The sequence below is a fragment of the Loxodonta africana genome, chromosome 6 (assembly GCF_030014295.1).
Source record: "Loxodonta africana isolate mLoxAfr1 chromosome 6, mLoxAfr1.hap2, whole genome shotgun sequence".
Classification (NCBI taxonomy): Eukaryota; Metazoa; Chordata; class Mammalia; order Proboscidea; family Elephantidae; genus Loxodonta; species Loxodonta africana.
In genome coordinates, this window is record NC_087347.1 from 79,620,847 (window position 1) to 79,638,882 (window position 18,036).

An 18,036-nucleotide genomic window follows, 5' to 3' on the forward strand; every position below is an offset into this window, starting at 1 on the left:
CTGCCAGTTCTTCAATGGGACCCTATTTTAAGGTGGTCAGACCATCTGCCCTCACACTCTATCTGCTTAGCAGAGTAAAGGTTGAATTCTTCTGATAGAAGGTAACATCACCTGGAGCTTTTTCACTTCTGGTAACCATATGCTTGGCTTTCAGTTAAAAAAATTAATTGAAAACAGAAAAACAATAGAGAGAATCAATAAAACCAGAAGTTGGCTCTTTGAAAAGATCAACGAAATTGATAAACTTTTGGCTAGACCGACAAAGAGAAAAGAGACAAATAACGAAAATAAAAAATGAAAGAGATGACGTTACAACTGATCCTATAGAAATAAAGAGAATTATGACATAATTGCAGCTGGACTCTGTGAAGAAGAATGGGGCATCAAGATTAGGGGAAGACTCATTAAATCTGTGTTATGTTGATGACACAACCTTGCTTGCTGAAAGTGAAGAGAAGTTGAAGCACTTACTGATGAAGATCAAAGACCACAGCCTTTAGTATGGATTACATCTCTACATAGAATTCTCACAACTGACCAATAAGCAACTAACGATAAACAAAGAAAAGGTTGAAGTTGTCAAGGATTTCATTTTACTTGGATCCACAGTCAATACCCATGGAAGCAGTAGTCAAGAAATCAAAAGACACATTGCATTGGGCAAATCTGCTGCAAAAGACCTCTTTAAATTGTTGAAAAGCAAAGATGTCACCTTGAAGACCAAGATGTGCCTGACCCAAGCCATGGTGTCTTCAACCACCTCATATGCATGGGAAAGCTGGACAATGAAAAGGAAGACCTAAGAAGGATTGACACCCTTGAATTGTGGTGTTGGCAAAGAATATTGACTATACCATGGACGGTCAAAGGAATGAAGAAATCTGTCTTGGAAGAAGTACAACCAGAATGCTCCTTGAAAGCAAGGATGGCGATAGTACATCTCACATACTTTGGACATGTTATCAGTCCCTAGAGAAGGACATGATGGTTGGTAAAGTACAAGGTCAGGGAAAAAGAGGAACACCCTCAACGAGATGGATTGATACAGTGGCTGCAAAAATGAGCTCAATCAAAACAACAATTGTGAGGATGGTGCAGGACTGGGCAGTGTTTTGTTCTGTTGTACATAGAGTGGTTATGCATCAGAACTGACTCAACAGCACCTAACATAACAACATTATGAACAACTGTATGGCAATGAGCTGGATAACCCAGATGAAATGGACATATTCTTAGAAGCAAACAATCTACCCAAACTGACTCAAGAGGAAATAGAAAGTCTCAAAAGACTTATAACAAGTGAAGACATTGAATTGGTGATCAAAAACCTCCCAACAAAAAATACCCTGGACCAGATGGCTTCATTGGGGAATTCTACCAAACATTTAGAGAATATTTGACACCAAGGGATTTCCAAGGCTGTAATCTTTACAGAAGCAGGCTACTACATCTTTCTCCCAGGGAGCAGCTGGTGAGCTTGAAAAGATGGCCTTTTTCATTAGCAGCTGAGCACTTAATCACTGTGCCACCAGGGCTTCTTATGTACAAACTGGAACCATAAAATTTTAGAAGAAAATTTAGGGGCAATGCTGTCAAGCCTAGTTTTTAATAATGGATTATGCAATATAATAACAAAAGCACAAATAGCAAAAGACAAAATAAATAAATAGGACCCCATAAAATTTTTAAAAAGCTTTTGTTCATCAAAAGACTTTATCAAAAAAGTGAAAAGGTAAGCTACTGACTGGGAGAATATCTTCAGAATTTCTTATCATATATCTGATAAGAATCTAATAACCAAAATATATAAAAACTTCAACAGCTTAACAATATAAAGACAAATAACTGAATCATAAAAGACTTTAATTCACATTTCACCACAGAGGACATTCAAATGGCTACCAAACACATGAAAAGATGCTTAACATCATTAGTCATCAGAAAGATGCAAATCAAAACCACAATGAGATACGATTTTGATTTCACTATGATGGCTAAGGAGCCCTGGTAACACAATGGATAGGATCTTGGCTGCTAACTAAAGGTTGACAGTTTGAATCTACCAGCTGCTCCTTAGAAACCTTATGGAGCAGTTCTACTCTGCCCTATAGGGTCTCTGTGAGTCAGAATTGATTTGACAGCAACAAGTTTGGTTTAATTTTGGTAGGGTGGCTAAGATTAAAAGAAAGAAAGAAAGAAAACAACAAATGTTGGTGAGGATATGAGAAATGGGAAGAACCCTAATCCAATGCTGGTAGAAATGCAAAATGGTACAGCTGTTGTGAAAACCAGTGTTGTGGTTCCTCAAAGACTGAAAATAAAACCACTGTATGTGCCAACAATTCCACTTCTAGGTATATACCCAAAAGACTTGAAAGCAGAGACGCAAACAGAGACTTGTATACCAATATTCATTGCAGCACTATTCACAATAGCCAAAAGGTGGAAATAACCTAAATGCCCATCAACAGATGAATGGATAAACAAATGTGGTACATACATACATTGGAATACTACTCAGCCAGTAGGAGAAATGAAGTCTTGATACATGCTACAGTATGGATGGAGCTTGAATAAGATATTATGCTGTGTAAACTAAGTCAGTCTCAAAAGGACAAATATTGCATGACCTCACTTATATAAAAAGACAAAAAAAAGGGCAAATGTATAGAGACCAAAGTTTATTAGTGGTTACCACAGCAGGAGAGACGGGGAAGAGGGGATTAGTTAACGGTGACAGAAATATCATACTGATTAAGGTAAAGTTGCATAGTCAATTATTATAATTGCTTTCATTATGTTGTATACTTATAAAAGTTGAACTGACAAAATTTGTGTGATAGATACATTTACTAAAACAAAAACAGACAAACAAGAAAGAATAACTGTTGAGGCTGCTTATGCACAAACAAAAATCTTGGGATTTGGTTCCTTGGTTTGAAGATTTAGGATCATAGTTTTATGGGACATCCCAGTTAATTGGCCTAGTAATGTGTTTAGTGCTTCTGTTCTACCTCCTAGTCTGTGGCTTACTTGCTGGGGTCTTAAAAGCTTGCAAGTGGCCATCCAAGGCACAGCAATTGGTTTCTATCCACTAGGAGCAACAGAGGAAGAAGAAGAGTTAGGAATAGGAGGAGGCTATGGATGGAATATGTGGCTAGTTGCCTCCATGAACAACCGCCTCCTTGGCCATGAGACCAGAAGAACTGAATGATACCTGTCTAGCATATACTGAACATTTCGAGCAAAGATTCCATAGAAAAGTTCTGATCAAAAGGGAGAAAATACAAAACATAATTTTAAACTTTCATGGACTCTGGACTTTTTGAAGCATGGGGAATGGCTGAGGTCCTGAAACTATTGCCCTGAGATGAGACAATTTTTAAAACATAATCCAAAAATACCTCCTGAAGTCTTCTTAAAACAAAATAATAGTTTAGCTTAACTAGTAAAAAGTGTCTGCTTTGAGCATTACTTTCTTTTAAGAACTATTTATATGGAATGAAAGCAACTCATAAGTCTGGAAAGGAACCTTAGGGGCAGTGAGTTTATATTAACGGAGTAGGGGAGGAACGTCTCAGAAAAGGAGAGTGAGAATGATTGCCCAACTTGAAAAATGTAATCAATATCAATGAATCATACATACAGAAACAGTTGAATTGGTGTATGTATTGCTGCATATATTCTCAACACCAACAACAAAATAAAATAAAATTAATAAGTGATAGGTCTGTGAATAGACAGGACAAGACATTTTGACTGATAACCAAAAGGAAAACCGGAAAAGAAGCAGGTGTTGTATATACAGGCATTAGCAGAAAAAGGCATTAATAGATTCTTGGTAGACATAATTAAGAAAATATAGAAAAATATGTATAAAATAAACAAAAATATGGAGAGTTTCACAAGAAAATTAAAATAAGTAATAAGAATGAAATGGATGTTCAGGATTAAAAAGTACAGTAACAATTTTTTAACTCAATGGAAGGTTTAATAGCAGATTGGAAACAGCAAAAGATAAGATTAGTGGTATGGAAGACAAGTCAATAAGATATAAAAATCTCCAGTTTGCACATTTTATATTGAATCCCAAAAAGCGTTCACTAAATTTTCAGCAGCAATATCACACTACAGCTTACAGTTCATTGAAATTTTAGTGGTTTCTGAATAGATTACTGATAAGCCACATTTACACTCAGTTTGGGCCTAAATGAATGACGCTAGAGCCACCCCATTATTCCAGCTTGCTTCTGACATTGATGTGTGAATTTAGGGACACTTTTGAATTCACAGTCTTTGTAGATGATCTGGAAAACCTGAAATACAGTTTATCTGGATTAGCAGATTTCAAACTTTCATGACCTTCTTTAGTACATCATCAGTCTTATTGTATTTATTCCCTTTACTACTTTTGCTGGTGCTGACATTTGTAGGCTGAAGACTAATCTTGACAGAAGATGTTGGCATCATCTAGGAATTAATTTGATTCACTTTCTTTTTCACTAATATTTAAACTTTCCAAGGAAAGCAGTAACACTTTCTTTTTCCTTTAATAATAATATTTACATTTTATAAAGGAAAGTGAGGATGAACAGTGTTAAATAACTTCTCTAAAGGCAAAGAGTTAATAATCAGGAAAAGTGAGATTTGGACTCAATTCTGCTGAGTCCACTGTGCTTGGATTTTTTTTTTTTTTTTTGGATATTAGTTATCCAAATTTAATAATTCTTAATCTAATAGTTTCATCTGTTGTTGTTGTTAGGTGCCGTCGAGTCGGTTCCAACTCATAGTGACCGTATGCACAACAGAATGAAACACTGCCCGGTCCTAAGTCATCCTTACAATCATTGTTATGCTTGAGTTCATTGTTGCAGCCACTGTGTCAATCCACTTCGTTGAGGGCCTTCCTCTTTTCCGCTGACCCTATACTCTGCCAAGCATGATGTGCTTCTCCAGGGACTGATCCCTCCTGACAACATGTCCAAAGTATGTAAGACACAGTCTTGCAATCCTTGCCTCTGAGGAGCATTGTGGCTGTACTTCCTCCAAGACAAATTTGTTCGCTCTTTTGGCAGTCCATGGTATATTCAATATTCTTCGCCAACACCACAATTCAAAGGCGTCAATTCTTCTTTGGTCTTCCTTATTCATTGTCCAGCTTTCACATGCATACGATGCAATTGAAAATACCATGGCTTGGGTCAGGTGCACCTTAGTCTTCAGGGTGACATCCTTGCTCTTCAACACTTTGAAGAGATCCTTTGCAGCAGATTTACCCGATGCAATGTGTCTTTTGATTTCCTGACTGCTGCTTCCATGGCTGTTGACTGTGGATCCAAGTAAAATGAAATCCTTGACAACTTCAATCTTTTCTCCATTTATCACGATGTTGCTCATTGGTCCAGTTGTGAGAATTTTTGTTTTCTTTATGTTGAGGTGCAATCCATACCAAAGGCTTTGATCTTTGATCTTCATTAGTAAGTGCTTCAAGTCCTCTTCACTTTCAGCAAGCAAGGTTGTGTCATCTGCATAATGCAGGTTGTTAATGAGTCTTCCTGCAATCCTGATGCCCTATTCTTCACCATATAGTCCAGCTTCTCGGATTATTTGCTCAGCATACAGATTGAAGAGGTATGGTGAAAGAATACAACCCTGGTGCACACCTTTCCTGACTTTAAAGCAATCAGTGTCCCCTTGTTCTGTCCAAACAACTGCCTCTTGATCTATGTAAATGTTCCTCGTGAGCACAATTAAGTGTTCTGGAATTCCCATCCTTTGCAATATTATCCATAATTTGTTATGATCCACACAGTCAAACGTCTTTGCATAGTCAATAAAACATAGGTGAACATCCTTCTGGTATTCTCTGCTTTCAGCCAGGATCCATCTGACATCAGCAATGATATCCCTGGTTCCATGTCCTCTTCTGAAACCAGCCTGAATTTCTGGCAGTTCCCCATTGATATACTGCTGCAGCCGTTTTTGAATGATCTTCAGCAAAATTTTGCTTGCATGTGATATTAATGATATTGTTCTATAATTTCCACATTTGGTTGGATCACCTTTCTTGGGAATAGGCATAAATACGGATCTCTTCCAGTCAGTTGACCCAGAAGCTCTCTTCCATATTTCTTGGCATAGATGAATGAGCATCTCCAGCACTGCATTCATTTGTTGAAACATCTCAATTGATATTCCATCAATTCCTGGAGCCTAGTTTTTTGCCAATGCCTTCAGGGAATCTTGGACTTCTTCCTTCACTACCATTGGTTCCAGATCATATGCTACCTCTTGAAATGGTTGAATATCAACTAAATTCTTTTTGATATAATGACTCTGTGTATTCCTTCCATCTTCTTTGATGCTTCCTGCGTCGTTTAATATTTTCCCCCTTAGAATCCTTCATTATTGCAACTTGAGTCTTTAATTTTTTCTTCAGTTCTTTCAGCTTGAGAAACACCAAGCATGCTCTTCCCTTTTGGTTTTCTATCTCCAGTTCTTTGCACATATCGTTATAATACTTTACTTTGTCTTCTTGAGATGCCCTTTGAAATCTTCTGTTCAGTTCTTTTACTTCATGAATTCTTCCTTTTGCTTTAGCTGCTTGACATTCATGAGCAAGTTTCAGAGTCTCCTCTGACATTCATCTTGGTTTTTCTTTCTTTCCTGTTTTTCAATGACCTCTTGCTTTCTTCATGTATGATGTCCTTGATGTCACTCCACAACTCATCCAGCCTTCGGTCACTAGTGTTCAATGCGTCAAATCTATTCTTCACATGGTCTCTAAATTCAAGTGGGATATACTCCAGGTCATATTTTGGCTCTCATGGACCTGTTCTGATTTTCTTCAGTCTCCGCTTGAACTTGCTTATGAGCAATTGATGGTCTTTTGCACAGTTGGCCCCTGGCCTTGTCCTGACTGATGAGAGTGAGCTTTTCCATCGTCTCTTTCCACAGATGTAGTCAATTTGATTTCTCGGTGTTCCATCTGGCAAGGTTCGTGGTTTATGTTGGTGAAAGAAGGTATTTGCAATGAAGAATTCGTTGGTCTTGCAAAATTCTATCATTTGCTCTCTGGCATTGTTTCTGCCACTAAGGTCATTTTTTCCAACTTCTGATCCTTCTTCTTTGTTTCCAACTTTTGCATTAAAATCGCCAGTAATTATCAATACATCTTGATTGTATGTTTGATCAATTTCAGACTGCAGTAGCTGATAAAAATCTTCTATTTCTTCATCTTTGGCCCTAGTGGTTGGTGCATAAATTTGAATAATAGTCATATTAACAGGTCTTCCTTGTAGGCATATGGATATTATCCTATCACTGACAATGTTGTACTTCAGGATAGATCTCAAAACATTCTTTTCGAAGATGAATGCAACACCATTCCTCTTCAAGTTGTCGTTCCCAGCATAGTAGCCTATATGATTGTCCGATTCAAAATGGCCAATACCAGTCCATTTCAGCTCACTAACGCCTAGGATATCGATGTTTATGTGTTCCATTTCATTTTTGGCAATTTCTAATTTTCCTAGATTCATGCTTTGTACATTCCATGTTCCGATTATTAAAGGATGTTTGCAGCTGTTTCTTCTCATTTTGAGTCATGCCACATCAGCAAATGAAGGTCCCGAAAGCTTTACTCCATCCAGTTATTAAGGTCGACTCTACTTTGAGGAGGCAGCTATTCCCCAGTCATCTTTTCAGTGCCTTCCAACCTGGGGGCTCATCCTCCAGCACTATATCAGACAATGTTCCGCTGCTATTCATAAGGTTTTCACTGGCTAATACTTTTCAGAAGTAGACTGCTGGGTCCTTCTTCCTAGTCTGTCTTAGTCTGGAAGCTCAGCTGAAACCTGTCCTCCATGGGTGACCCCGCTAGTATCTGAATACCGGTGGCATAGCTTCCAGCATCACAGTAACATGCAAGCCCCCACAGTACGACAAACTGACAGACACGTGGGGGATAGTTTTATCTAATAGATATTATTTGTACAGGGTGATTTACTTTAAAAGGGATCAACTCTTCCACATATTCAGGTGTATTTTAGGCCTGCAACAGGTAGGGTCTGGAAAGGTATTTTCTGTGCATGGTAGTGAAGTGAACTATCAGAGAACATTCCAAACACAGGAAAAGTAGGACCTTTACATGAGGGACAACTAGATTTTCATTATCTGATGTTCAATCCTTGGACCAATAGGCCCCATCTAAGATTTTTAGAATTGAAAAAAAAAAAAAGTATATAAATAGTCAGGTTTTACATTATTAACTAGCACATGTGAAATATTAACCCACTAACCAGGATTTAACAATCTACCTTGAACATAGTAGGTGGCATAATCCATTCATATGTCATGCAAGAGAATTAGGATGTTAGTAACTGAATTGATGCTGAATTGATGTTAACTGTAATTTTCAGCTGTTCAAATTTAATTCCTTAGAAATTATGTCACAATACTAAGGAATTATGAAGGGTGTCTAACAAAAGAAAAATAGATATGAATAAGTCAGGCATATATGACTCATATTTAAATCATATCTCAGTAGTATGTAAGGAGACCATGTAATTTTATCATCCAATCCAGGGCACTTTTGAGAATGAAAGGAGCTCTATTAATAACTAGGCTAGCACTACAGCATAACCTAGGACTGTCCAAAGCAATCAAGGACCTGACTAATAAGCCAAAAGTGAACCCTCTTGACTCACAATTTGGTGCCCATACTCAGGTCTATTTCTAATGATCTGGCTCCTAACATTAAAAAAAAAAAAAAAAGAAAGAAAATTTAAGAGCGCCTTGCTAGGTATTTCAGTGTGTGGATCATCCCTGTCCTTTCAATTCACTTTGAATTAGATATGTCCTAATAACAAAGTGTGAGATCAATGAACAAACTCTAGGGAATCTGTGAAATTTGATCCAGAAAAAAAGGTAAGTTGTAATTAAGGACATTACTGGTTAAAAATGGTGGAAGAGTAGACAATTCTCATAGAGTTATAACCGACTCCCAATTAAAACAGTGAAAAAGTGCACAAAATAGCATGAATTTAAAATAATGAGAGTGTGTGTGAGAAACAGAAAGAGAAGAAAATGAGGAAGAAGATGAAAAACAGGAAGAAGAGAAAGGAAAAGGAGGAAGAGGAGGAGGAGAAGATAGTCGATATTTGTTCTGAATTTTCAGTAGTGGTTTTCATTGAGAGCAATGAATGTGAATCACGGCTCTGGATGACACACTACGTAGAGCATCCTCTGAAATAGAAGAGAACAAAGAGTTTCCCCAAATCATAAGGAAAGACTTTGACTCACCCCAGTCTCGTGTGGCTATGACCAAAGCCAGATGGCCTTTCCCTGATTCCAGGTGAAAAATCTTCTGCACCAACCAGAGCTACACTCCTGATTCATCACAGCCCCTACGCGTCTCATTATACATCATTGCATGCACCACATTTCTCAGGATAGAAATCTCTGGAAACACTTTAGAATGAGAGCTTGGTGAAGCTTTGCATAAATTTTCAGGCTTTGTACTATACAAAGGAAAGTTTAAACATCGTATCTGACAACATAAAGATGGGGGTAGAGGTTTCAATCACAATTCAGCAGATTTTTACAGGTTCAGAATAAAAGATTGAACTGTAGTTAAGAATGAAAAAGGAAAAAAAAAAAAAAAAGATGGGGGAATAATAGGATACAAGGTTTTAGTGATGGCAGAAAAAGAATAGGTCCCCGGATAGCAAGAATGGTTCGTGCTCCACTACCAACCTGAAGGTTTGTAGTTAAAACCTACCCAGTGGCACTGTGGGAGAAAGACCAAGTGATCTGTTTCTGTAAACATTACAGCCAAGAAAATCCTATGGGGCATTTAGTTCTATTCTGTAACACATGGGATCACCATGAATTGGAATAGACTCAGTGGCAACAGATTTTTTGTTTGTTTGTTTGTTTTTATCAGAAGGAAATGCCAGACCTGAATTTTCAACCCAATGAAAGTAAAATAAATAAATAAAGATATAGCAGGGGTCTTGTCATGAGGCATGGCAGAGTGATGGTTAAAGGAGCACTGGATTGATGATGCAAATTCATAACCAAAAACAAACAAAGAAAGCCCATTGCCATAGTGACACTACAGGACAGAGTAGAACTGTCCCATAAGGTTTTCTATAAGCAACAGGTGAATTTGAACTGCAGACCTTTTAGTTAGCAGCCGATTGCTTAACTGCTGCTCCACCAGGGCTCCAAAATTAATAACATAGCTCTTAAAATTTCTTTATTTCTGAAAAGCTGAAAAAAACAATTTGTATTTTAATGAATTCAAAAAATGCAAGAGGAGAAGTTCCTATGAAACCAGAGCATTAGGTGTTATTAAGGAGAAAACAGGATGAAATGAAGAAATGGGGAAACTGAAGACAAAAATAGGTTGCAAAAAAAGCAAAACTCGATGAAAGAATTAAAATAGCATTTGAAATAGTAAAGGGCACATATGGAAAATTAAACGTCAATCAATGAAGTGGAGAAAAATTAGAGAAATTCTTCTGTGATGCAGGCACAAAATCAAAGAGATGAAAGTGATGACCTAGATAATGATGGATACGAAGGACAGAGATATGATCAAAGAAACACAAGTGTTTCAGAAGAAGAAACAGAAAGACAGCAAGGAAATAAATAATTAAATTTAAAAGAAAAGAAAAAAAATGTTTTTTGACTGAAGCAAGATCTGAGACGACAAAACCAAAGGCTTTCAAGACACCTGGATGTGCCCTTATAAATTTCTGAATTTGAAGAAAAAAAAAAATAGTTGAATATGAAGAAAAGACAAGCTAGTCTCAGAGTTCTTTGCTAAGATATTATCTGCTATGATACAGTGCAATATTTGTACAAGGATTTCTAGTTTTATTTTTATGAGGGACATAGGTTTGAATGAAAAGTTCTATTTATATACAAGTGTCTGTTATTTATATAGGAAGAAAATAGAGCCATAATTTGCTATATATAAAAAACATTCTCGGAAAAAGGAACAATGAAGATATCCTCACTGGAAAAGCAACTGAAATATATCTTTGAGTCAACAAAAGGTGATTCCAAACCACAAAAAAAAAAAATCAAGATCAGATAAATGGGAAATTTATTGTATAAAAAGGTTAATAGCTTGTATTAGAACCAAAGAAATACTTTAAATGTAGTTATAAAATTGAATGTTAAAGCAGAAAATAGTCTTTGAAAAGAAAACGTATCTTGAAAAGAAAAAGGTGTTGGTATTTATAGCATATTACTTTATATTATATCTTAGTAATTATGTAACAGTTTGGGGTTCTAACCACAGATTAAAATAAATTCAATGACATCAAGTGTTGAGAGTCGGAAAAGTAGAGAAGTAAATTCCAATTTTTTTTTTTTGGAGTTTGATGAAATTATTCACTCACTCACTCATGCATTCGCTTATTAAGTCATCAAATATCTGTTGAGCCTCTATGTGTCAAGTGCTGTGCTAGACTCAGTGTTTACATGATAAACAAAACATCGACAGGTCCCAGCAAACTCACAAATGGTATAGAATGGGATAAATTTATTACAAAAAAAAAAAAAAAAAAAATCAGTGATGTGAGAAACAAATTAGCCATTTAATTTAAGTCATCAGGGAAAGCACCTTAAGGTGGTGACAAAATTTTGAATATCATCTAAAGAATAAATATGAAAAAAAAAAAAGTAAGGAAAGGAATTTGCTGAGCCAATATTGTGCACTAACCCCAACGATCATTACAGATTTCAAAGCTACTTTACTTAAAACACTGTGAAACTAGCAGAAAAACTAAATTGCTTGTATTGTAGTAAAAATAACCATCCTGTTTTTCAAAGAAGTGCTATTAAAGGTAACAAAAGGGAATAAATTTCCCAGGAAAGAGTGTTTGAAAACCAAAAGTGTAATTAGAAAAAAATTATTTCAAAGATTAACCTGATATTTCACATCAAAATATATTCCAAGTTAAGTATTTAAATCTAAATGCAATAAATTCCTATCAAAATAGAGACATGTATTTTTTAAAGTAGTGTATATACATATTGTAAACGTTTCACAAAGCATGCGACTATGCATAAAATAAAGACTTTTTCTTAGCCTAGACACCTGGGTCTTCTAAGGGACAACTGCTCTTAAGTTTTTCTTCATGTGTTGTTTCAAAAATGTTCTCTGTATGTCTAAGAATTATAGACACAATGCTTCACACTTGCTTTTTCTTTTACTGAACAATGGTCTTACAAATCCATTTCTATCAGTATATATAAGATATAGATAATCTTCTTAATGGCTATATGGTATTTCATTGTCTAAATATCTCATATTCCATCTAGTTAGTCTTCTATTTGTGGTTGTTTAGGTGGTTTCCAGAATTTTGTTATAACGAACAATGACACGATAAATAACCTTGTACACAAGTGCTGTTGACATATTTTAGGGGCATGTGCCTTTTAACCACTGTGCCACCAGAGCTCCAATAAACATGGTAGATATTATGAAATTTCTTCCCAAAGGGTGTCAGAAGAGACTCTGAGAGTTGCTCTTAAATGTCCAGTAGCTAAAGCAAAAGTAAGAAATGATGAGGTAAAAGAGCTGATCAGAAGATTTCAAAGGGTGGCTCCAGAAGACAAAGTATTCTAATGAAATGAGCAAAGACCTGGAGTTAGAAAACCAAAGGGAAAGAACACACCCAGCATTTCCCAAGCTGAAAAAACTGAAGAAAAAATTCAAGCCTTGAGTTGCAGTATTGAAGGATCCTAAGGGGAAAATATTAAACTATGAAGGAAGCATCAAAAGAAGATGGAAGGAATACACAGAGTCACTATACCAAAAAGAATTGGTTGACATTCAATCATTTTCAGGAGATAGCATACGATCAGGAACTGATGGTACTGAAGGAAGAGGTACAAGCTGTACTAAAGGCATTAGTGAAAAATAAGGTTCCAGGAATTGACAGAATACCAACTGGAGAAATTTCAACAAACAGATGGAGCCCTGGAAGTGCTCACTCATCTATACCAAGAAATTTGGAAGGCAGCTACCAGGCCAATTGACTATTTCCAAGAAAGATGATCCAACCAAATTCGAAAATTATCAAACAATGTCGTTAATAACACACGCAAGTAAAATTTTGCTGAAGATCTTTCAAAAGTGGCTGTAGCAGTACATTGACAGGGAACTGCCACAAATTTAAGCTGGATTCAGAAGAGGATGTGGAACCAGGGATATCATTGCTGATGTCAGATGGATCCTGGCTGAAACCAGGGAATACTAGGAAGATGTTTACCTGTATTTTATTGACTTTGCAAAGGCATTATACTCTGTGGATCATAACAAATTATGGATAACTTTGTGAAGAATAGGGATTCCAGAACACTTAATTGTGTGCTCGTAAGGAACCTATACAGATCAAGAGGCAGTCTTTTTAACAGAGTAAGGGGATACTGCATTGTTTAAAATCAGGAAAATGTGCAACAGGGTTGTTTCCTTTCACCATACTTAATCTGTATGCTAAGTAAATAATCCGAGAAGCTGGACTATATGAAGAAGAGCGAGGCATCTGGGTTGGAGGAAGACTCATTAACCTGAGATATGATATGCAGATGACACAACCTTGCTTGCTGAAAGTGAAGAGGACTTGAAATACTTACTGATGAACATCAAAGACTATAGACTTCAGTAGGGACTGCACTTCAAGATAAAGAAAAGAAATACTCACAACTGGACCAATGAGCAACATTGTGATAAATGGAGAAAAGATTGAAGTTGCACAGGATTTCATTTTACTTGGATCCACAATCAACAGCCATGGAAGAAGCAATGAAGAAATCAAAAGATGCATTGCATTGGGCAAATCTGCTGCAAAAGTCCTCTTTAAAGTATTGAAAAAGCAAAGATGTCACCTTGAAGACTAAGGTGCACCTGACCAAAGCCATGGTGTTTTCAATCACCTCATATGCATGTGAAAGCTGGAAAATGAATAAGGAAGACCAAAGAGGAACTGATGCCTTCGAATTGTGGTGCTGGCAAAGAATATTGGATATACCGTGGACTGCCAGAAAAACTAACAAATCTGTCTTGGAAGAAGTACCACCAGAATGCTTCTTAGAAGCAAGCATGGCGAGACTACTTCTCACATACTTTGGACGTTATGAGGAGGGATCAGTTCCTGGAGAAGAACATCATGCTTGGTAAAGTACAGGATCAGCGAAAAACAGGAAGAACCTCAAGGAGACGAGTTGACACAGTGGCTGCAAAATGAGCTCAAGCATAACGATTGTGAAGATGGTCTAGGCAGTGTTTCTGTTGTACATAGCGTCGCACTTAACAACAACAACATAAAATTGTGGTAACCAAGACAGAATGATATTGGTGAAAGAGAAGACAAATAGATCAAAGTAACAGAACAGGGAGAATCCAGAAATAGACCTAAAAGTTTATGGTCAAATTATTTAGACAGGAGCACCAAAGCAGTTTCATAGGGAAAAGAAATTCTTTTCAACAAATAGTGCTAGAAAAACTGGTTATATATGGGATATAAAGAACCTTGGCTCCAACTTTATACCATAAACAAAAATTAATTCAAGGCGAATCATAGATTTAAATGTAAAACCAAAAGGCCTAATCCTTTACAAGAAAACACTGGAATATCTTTGCAACCCTAGGATATTAAAAGATTTTATAGATGGAGTTATTTATTGACAATTTTACCTCCCCCTCCAAAAAACCCCAACATAACCCTGTACATATCATTATGCTGTTCCTAGCATTGCGTATGTTAGAGAAGCCCTCAGTGCAGCTTTACTTTTGTTGCTTTGTGTATGAATGATCTTCTGCCCTGGATGTTTGTTGATTTTTACTCTTTATCCTAGATCTTTAATATTATGTATTTAAAGAAGTAATTAAATAGTGTATAATAATAACAATAATAGCTTACAGATAAGAATTATCTATGTACCGGCTTCATTCTGATACCTATGCGCCAGGTACATTCTAAAAAAAAAATTAAAAAAAATTTTTTTCTAAGCATATTAAAAATAACATATGAGAAACATATGATATACATCCTCTTTTATATGAAAATAAAGAGGCACAGGGACGTTTAATATTTTCGCCAAAGTCCCAGAGTCAGAAATTGAATACAAACAATGTCAGATCCAACACTTTATAATCATGGGTAGACCACTTAATCTTGATTTCTTCCTTCTTTAGAAATAATTATATTTCTAAAGTGTATTTTAAATAACTGCATCTATAGTATAAGAATAAAAATATGCGTTCTCATAGTGATGTACAGGAAAATCACATCAGGTGGTAAAATGGTGATCATACAATGCAGGGAATCATGGTCTAGCCAGATCGACAGATATTTTGGAGGGACACAACTCAATCCATGACAATGCTCAAAAAATTTTGATTAGATAAATTTGATAATCTATCTAAATGTTTGTGATATACTAATGTGCCAATTATCAATCCATTTCTCTCAGCTCCAAATCTACCCTCTGTGCTAGTGTTTGTGAAACTGGAATATTTATCTTTTCCACCTGGAAAGATGTAAAACTTCACCAGTAGAAGACCCTCAAAGAACACTGGAGGGGGGAACACTCTATTTATGAGTGTGTTCTTTGTTTCCGAATGTCTGCAACTCATGGTGGTTTGAAGCACCTGGCATCTCCCCATAGTCAGACTCCTTGACACATCAGAGGGTAATTTTCCAGCAAATTTCCCAGTACAATCCTTAGCTAACTTCTCTGCCATCTGGTAGGGCACTGGGTCATGGTGGTGCCCTCTCCAATGAGATCTGGACCCAAAGTGGGAGGGCGGGACCCTTTTCCAGGTTTGTTTAATTTTCTTGGATGCTCTGCCTTAGGCCTAGAGGTAGTAGCTGCTCCCTACATTCTTTATCCCTTAGTAATCAATCCTTTGTTATTTCAATCCCATGTAAATGTTAATATTGCTTTATTTCAAACTTTTCCTGTGCAAATTACTGTGTGGTTTCTATTTCTTGATTGGAATCTTACCGACAAAAGTGCTTTGTGTAATAAAATGTAAATGGCCTTTTCTTGGGGGTTGAATTTCCTGAATATGTATTTGGAATTGACACATAACATCCGGTCTCATATTTTCATTTTAATAATCACATATATATGCTGGGAATAGTATCCCCCATCTAAAAGGAAAAATAGTAGATAACACAATGTTGATGAAAATGCTTTACATAGTGAAAGCTCTATAGGAATGTGAGTGATTACTATTAGCTGGTAAACTCAACGAGAATGAGGTCATCTCTGTTGTCATTCATAGGTAGGTACCCAGAGCCTTTAATAGGGCTTGGCATACTGTGGATGCTTGCCTTCGTCACCTCGTGCTGCTATAACAGAAATACTACAAGTGGATGGCTTTAACAAAGAGAAATTTATTCTCTCACAGTTTAGTTAGCTACAAGTCCAAATTCAGGATGTCAGCTCCAGGGGAAGGCTTTTTCTCTCTATTGGATCTGGAGAAAGGTTTTTGTTATCAGCCTTCCCAGATCAAGGAGCTTCTTAGTGCAGAGACCCTGGATCCAGAGGATGCACTATTCTCCTGGCTCTTGTTTCTTGGTGGTAGGAGGTCTCCATGTCTTTCTACTTGCCTCTCTTTTATATCTCAAAACAGATTGGCTTAAAACACAATCTAATCTTGTTAATTGAATCTTACTATGATAATATAACTGCCACTAATCACATCTCATTAACATCATAGAGATAGGATTTACAACACATATGAAAATCACATCAGATGCCAAAAGTGGACAATCACACAATACAGGGGATTATGGCCTAGCCAAACTGACAGATATTTTTGGGAGACACAATTCAATCCATGACAATGCTCAAAAAATTTTGATTTGATAAACATGTGAAACACATCTATATTATCCATTTTACATTCATTAAGTTTTTTTGAATTTCAAAACTGTTGCATAAATAAATTCATTCAACTTTTCTAAAGGTAAATATTATACTGTGAAAATATACTTAGCATCCTTCAACTGCATGCCCAAATTTTTTTTAGAAACATGCCTCAAACCGTTGAGAATAATGGAAAGTATGGAGAAAACCATGTAGCCTCAAAAATGAAAACTTTGATGTGATTTTTAGCTGTTTACAGGTTCATTTTGTAAGGATATACACTCTTCATGATCTGTGAATAAGCATATAATTGATGGTAGTTATTCTTTTGTTAGCTTTATGTATGACCTATGATTTATGAAGGTAAACTCTGTGTTACAGCATAACTAGATCACTGTTTAAAAGCATTTTGTAAGTGCATAAATAATTTCATATTTAATGCCCTTTCTTTTCAATAGAGAAGAGAAAGAGCTTTCATAGATTTTTCACACTTAATAGTCTCTCCTACAATATTTTAATCGAAAAGCCTAGATACATATCAGACTAAAGTGTGCTACTATGGTCAAGATGAAGCTGTGCTTTTCTTCCTGCAATAGCTCTCAGATACTTTTTTTTTTTTTCATTCATCTATTGCAACATTTTTATAATAATCCCCAGCATTCTTGTCAAGAAACTTTATTGTTTTGTTTTCTAAGTGCCTGAAATTAATAAAACCACACAAGTTGCTTTGATTATAAGGATGGGAAGTGTAAGGTAAGGATGCTGGATTTCCAACACTTTTTCTAAAAGTAATGAAAACCTACTTATTTTTTTCAGAGGTGTGTGTGTATGTGTGATGTTTCCAGAAAAAATGGAGATCAAGGATAACCCCCAAATTATCATACATATATACTTATATAGTATAATATTTGTGTAGGTTTTACCCCTCTGCTTCATATAAATGAAGACCAACATCTATCCACTATAGGAAAGACTGGCTCAAAGATCTAGGGAAAACCAGTGAACACACTAGAATCAAATGCTATCCCAAACAAGAATAATAAATTTGTGGCCAACATGGCACTATAAACAGAAACACCACACCATGCCTCCACTGCAAAGACCCAAAAAAACTAAGTAAAACAGAGGCAAAGGTCA